The sequence below is a fragment of the Salvia miltiorrhiza genome, chromosome 1, assembly GCF_028751815.1.
Source record: "Salvia miltiorrhiza cultivar Shanhuang (shh) chromosome 1, IMPLAD_Smil_shh, whole genome shotgun sequence".
Lineage (NCBI taxonomy): Eukaryota > Viridiplantae > Streptophyta > Magnoliopsida > Lamiales > Lamiaceae > Salvia > Salvia miltiorrhiza.
The window spans coordinates 74,451,512-74,458,212 of record NC_080387.1 but is presented as its reverse complement, the minus strand read 5'-3'; positions in this window follow the sequence as shown (position 1 = coordinate 74,458,212).

Below are 6,701 nucleotides of genomic sequence, written 5' to 3'. Positions count from 1 at the left end.
ACATCCTTTTGACTACGTTTTCGAGCAGACAATGTTGCCTAGTCAAACTACATTAGAATTTTATATAATACCATGATCTTGAATTTAATAATGTAAGGTCTTCATCTTAATAATGCCATTTTATTAAATTTAATCTCTAGCTCTCAAATGATCATCAATTTGTTAGTGGCAAAACATTTTGTAATCTGTGTATACTCCAGAAAAAATAAATAAATAAAAAGTAACAAGTGCATTCAAGAAACACATCCCTTTATGAGAGAACAAATATTATTCCTTAAAATTATTGTTTAAAAAAAATATTCCTAAAACTTAAACTATTTGGCAATACCAGCAACCAAGCAAAATACAAAAATAAATAAAATAGAAATAAAAATAAAAAATGATGGGTTTGTAACAAAATTTTGCACATGCATTCACTATGGGTTGTGATTTGCATTAGCCAAAGCTTATTCCGACAAAGAAATCACATTTGTTGGCTATAGAAAAATCTAAGGACCTTTTTTCTTCAATTTGTTTGGATGACTTTGAAAAAGAATACTATATTATTCATTTATTCTCAATGCATTTTAAAGATGGAACAAATTTGATCCCATTACACTTTCTCTTTGATAGTGAATGAGGATCTTATTGGACAATCACATCAATCTTGGTCAAAATAAAAATCATTTTTAGAGAATAAAAAACTATTGGATGGGGATTTGGATTTAGATAAGAGGTCGACAATATCATTTAAATTATTTTTTTCTCGGACTGAGTTGCTTCTCAATTGACTTTCTACTTTTTTGAAACTTTATTGCGAATAATATAGGGTAAATTTGGTTTAAAGCCATAATAAATGATCAAATTGTGATTTTTCCCGCAATCTTTCATTCTTGTTTCAAAACACATAATAAAATATTTTTTTTGGAATTTCCCATCGCGTCACTTTCCGATGAACTTTTAAATGATATGGCGCCAACCTTAAAAGATGTGGCATATTTAACGGTAGGGACGAGAAACGATGCCATTTTGACACCTACTCATTTAAAATCTTGAAACAAAATTGTCTAGATTACTGAGTTCATACATTTCAATTCTTTTTTATTAAGTTATAAAATTTAGATATTCCTTGTCATTTATTTTGGGGTCCAAATATTATGAGTTAATTGAATGTCATATAACTTATCCATGTAATTACAATACAAGTGCCACGTCATTTAAATTTTTGATCGGAATCTGTCATCATGGGAAATTTCAAAAAAAATAATTTATTATGTATTTTAAAACAAGAATGAAAGATTGTGGAAAAAACCAAAATTTGACAATTTATTATGGTTTTAGACCAAATTTACCCAATAATATATTAATTATTTTAAATTTATCTTTTGAAGCTTTCGAGCAAAACACAACATTTATTTGGGTGGTTTGTGCTAATTCACCAATTCTTTTTCCCTATGTAGAGTAAAAATTGTAAATTGTCATGATGTGAACTAATTTAAATGACGCAATATATTGAAGATATATTATATTAATGTAATATAGAATCTCGTCCTCAACTCAAACATGCCTATAGATATAATTAATAATATAAATATGCCAAAAAAAATTATGATGAATTTAACTCCACTCATATTGTTTCATAACACCTAATGTGTTTTTTAAAGCCAATTTTGATAGTTAATGTCTAAAATATCTTTACATTTTTTAAATATGTTTTTGTTAATTTTCATTTAACAAAAAAATAAATGGAAGAGAAAATGTGTTTGTTGTATAAATTTGAGCCCAAAATTTATTCCTAGCCCAATACATATCATATATAGTTTGCGTAGCCCAAATAATCATTTTAAGGCCTAAGAATTAAAATCTTAGGCCATTAAGCCCCTCTATTTTATGTGAGAGAAAGCACATAGTGTGGGCTTGAATGAAGGCTCAATGGTTTTGTTGTAGAAATTTAAAGATTTGAATTTAGGGTTGATTTGATCAAAAATATTATTTTGAAGCTCAATCATTCATCTATGCACTATGCTCGTTTTAATTCATGTACACCTTTTTTAATCCTATATCATCTACGCATTCATATATATAAGGAAAAGGCATTGAAATTAATGAAAATTGAAAACACCACTTACAAATTTTTTTTTTTTTTTTTTTTTTTTTTTTTTTTTGATCGGGCAAAGTCATGTTAAATGTTAGTAATTAGTTCCCCATCCACTCCAAGAACCACCTTATCTCTCCCATTCACCAAAGTCCATCTTATATCTCCAATCTCCAAATTCGCTCCCAAGAGGGATCGAACCCGGGTCACTTCACTTCACTTAAGTGATCTCCACTTACAAATTGATTGCATGTTCATGTTGTGCCCGATTACATAGGAGTTTTGCAGTGCACATTTTCATGTTTTTTTTTATGGATTCATGTTTAATTTTTTTTTTTGAAACCCAGATGTGAGATATTATTAGGAGTTATCCTCCGAAAGAAAATCGTTCAGCCAGCGAGGAAAATCAGCAATCCAACAAACTGGCTGCTGACAAGAACGCGCACACTGCGATAAACTATGAGCAATTTTATCCGTCTCCCTATACATATGATTGACACTAACAAGCATAGACGAGCGAGCAATACTCAAAATATCCAGAATATCATCTGGCAAAAACTGACCCTCCTCCTCTGGACAAGCCATCACTCTTGCCGCCAACATGAAATCTGTGTAAATCTCAATAGGCAAGATATCATACTCCATACACCATGAAATACCTGCTACCACCGCCATAACCCATAAATATCACGTTTAATTATTTTATTAGTACATTTTGTTGTTATACTATATTCTCTACAACTATAATTTTCAATTATTAATTAACTGTTATAATTGAGTTATTTGCCATTTAAAAATCATTTTACAATTGCGATGACACCTTTGAAACATTTCGACGGTAACTCACATCTTTCGTTTTATTTTTATTTTTTTAAAAACTCCCATTTACATAATATTAAAAACGACGAAACACAATTCAATTAATAAGACATTTTTCTCCAATTAATAAGTTACAAATTTGAATCACCCACATATATGAATAAGGTGTGTAGTTATAATTAGAAAAATAATATTCTCTTCATCCCAACTTTTAGCATTCAACTTTTCTTTTTTGAACGTCCTTTCTATTTCTAGTTACAGTAGGTGAGACTCTTATTTCACTTTAATTATTTTAACACGCACATAAAAGTGAGACCCTTATTCCACTCACAACACATTCAATCATTTTATTAAAATTCGTGTCACTTTCAAATGAATACTAAAAATTGAGACGAATGGAGTATATAAAATTAAATAATGAAGTGAAATTCACCGAATCACAAAACATCTTATAGTGGGCAGAATAAGTAAAATAAAAAATAAAAATCGCAATTTCTAGCTATAAACGAAATAAATTTAGATCTACTCATCCAAAGAAGCCGACTTTTATTTTATTGAGTGGGTGGGTCCCATCCCACTGAGATCAAATTATCCAAAACCAACGGCGTAAATTTAATGGACCAAAATACCCCGGCCCCAGCCAACTTTCCACGCATGGGCGATGCTGGAAAACGCGGGGGCTGTTTTGTACTACTTTTTTTCCCGGGAGAAAAAAACTAAGAGGATGACGTGGCAGTCCATCTTATCCAAAAATTTGTCATCGTGTAAGTTTGACTCGCCAAGCACACGCGTCAGCACAGCATTCGGCCACGTAGCGTGCTACTCACACAGGTGTTGAGGGGGCGGCTCTCTTCTGAGGCGACAGCTTTCACCAAATACTATAACGCCAACCGTTGCCGACATCCCACGCCTTGTCTTAAATTACTATGTTTAAAATTATTAATCAATATTAATATTCAATTTATACAAAAAAAATCGAGTTGTTGCGTATTAATTGGAGGCACTCTCTCGTATAACCGATTGCACAGTGCAACTGATTTTTAAATGACACTACTTTAACATATAAATGACACTTGGAGATCTTCAAGTGTCATTTGTATGCTGAAGTAGTGTCATTCGAAAATGTTCAAGTGTCATTTTCTGAATAAAATAGTATTATTTTAAAAACCAATTGTACGGTGCAACCGATTGCACAAAAATATTTGTGTATTAATTATAAGGATATAGTAAGAGTCATTAGAGAATTAAGAAAAAACATATGTTGTGAATGATTTAGAAAAATCACAAAAAATTGGGATGGAATTAATAGGGACAAAGCTAAAATTTTAGAGATGAACAGACAAAATTATATATTTCGCTCATTTCATCACGGGGATTAAGAAATTTATTTTTGAGAGAAAAAGTTGCGTGGTCAATACCACTTAAGCATTTAAAGTCTCTCAAAATGAAAAATGAGCCCAATTTAGTGACATATCTCAAAATAGAAAACAAACATATTCTAGTAAGCCGAAGAGAGTATTTGTTTTAAATAAATTTCGGAGAAGGAAATCACAATTTATGTATAAATTTGAAGTGACTTGGATTTGACTCCTTTAAATATTGCCAAACGTGGCTGAAGCTTATTGGAAGTTTTATACTTTGCAGTTTGCACAAATATTTGGAGGAAGATTTCATCATTGCAAAACTTGAATATAGTAATTAAGCAAGTAAATGATAGTATAATACATCAATTAAAAACTTGATTATAGTAATTAAGCAAGTAAATGATAGTATAATATCAATTACGTGTTTGAGTAATTACTCAAAGCTAAGGTGAAATCAACCTAGTAATTGATTGTGACATAAATAGTCATTTATTTTTTGGATTTTCATACATGATTAACGTGTCACATCAAGCTTGTCTTCAAACACTTAAGCTAATTATATACTATCAAACAAAATAAATCCCAATTAGCGCGTTAGTTCCATTATACAAATATATTTATCTTTCTAAAGCAACAAATTAAAGTTGATGTCACATTAAATCCATCATGATACCATCTCTTTAAGAAAATTTAGCTATAAAGTGAATATTTTTAAGGTAAAAAAATTTATATTTCAATCTCACAAACGTCTTCATATAAATAAATTGAGTATGTTACACATACAGATTTCCCCAATACAAAGAAAAAAGCTATCGTAATATACTCATATTTTGGATTCCCACAAGACATAGAAAGAATAACATCATAATACTCTTATTTCAGATTTCTACGACATGAAAAGATAAAAATTCATAATAATATACTCTAAGTTTTATGTGATGACTAGGAGAGATTCAAAGGGTGCATTTAATCATTGTTTAATTCATCATAGTATGCTCCACATACTATTAAACGAGATTTTAGGAGATCATTAATTTTGTATGTATCAACTTTATACTTTATAGGGCCTAGCCCCTAGGGTTCGAAGCCTTTGTTTATTTTTGCTAATCAAGTGTTGCTAAGATAAGACATTTTAACCTAAGACAATAGTATAATTAATTGTGGCGGCAGCGGAGGCGTTCAACTGAAATGTTAAAGAAAGAAAATGAGATGTGAAAGTGAGAGATAAAGAGAAAGACAGAGAAATAAGACCTGCATTGGTGGCTGGCCGGTGGCGGTGGACTGACGGCGGCGGCGGCTGGGGGTGGGGCGAGGCGGCGACTGGGGGTGGGAGGCGCGGCAGGGAGGAGGGGGGGGTGAGGGGAAAGGGCTGTGCGTGAAAAGGGGATCTGGGTTTATTTAATTGCACAATTACCGGCGGCAAAATGCCGCCGCTAATTACCGACGGCAATGCCGCCGGTAATGTGCATATTTAGTTAAATTTAAACTTAAATTAAAGTATTTTATAAATGCCGCCGGTAAATGTCTAAAAACAACCCGCCTTGTTTGCCGTCGTTGGGCCGCCGGTAATTGCCGGCGGGAGCTCCGCCGCCGGTGATTCCGCCGGTATTTCGGCGTTTTTTTGTAGTGTGAGTATCATCATTTAATTGGATTTTTTTCGATAATCATCTCGCTTGGAGCAATTCAAATTGTATTAGTCTCAATCATCCCGCCAATTAAACATAGATTTTTAATTTGGAGAGCAAGAGCTTCTTCTTGTATAAATTTATTTTAGTGAAACCTTATAAAAAAAAAATCAATGTGAAATGAGGTGATTTATATGAATTATTCACTCGATTGAGATTATTATAAATTTAATATATAATTAAAGATTTCTAATATATTTTAACATCATATCCTCTATTGTTCTTTATCTAAATTCTTCATTTATGCATTGGTAATTTCATAATTTATCTATTATTATCTATTATTATTATTATTATTATTATTGTTGTTGTTGTTGTTGTTGTTGTTGTTGACGAAATTGAAACAAATAAAGTTTTAAGATATGAAAAATATATTTTTCTTCCTTATACAAATAAAATGTACGGATATATTTTAAAAAAATAAATTTAAAATTGTAATTATTTTTATAGACATAAAATAAGATTTTGTTTTAAAGTAATAAGGTTATAGAATTTGTGCCTTATTATTCAAACATGTAAATCAATTACCGAACCTGTTTATAATTTAAATACACGTACATGTCTCAATTCAAACTCAATTTAAAATTGATTTTATTGAAAATTAAGAAGATAAATATATATATATATATGGAGAGGTTCAAATAAGAACCACTAAATAAAATTAGAACAGAGAACCATTTTAAACCATTCGATCATCAAGATCTACGGTGGATGCATCATCTTGGTGGATGAATGCAGATCCTGGGTTCGAATCCTGAA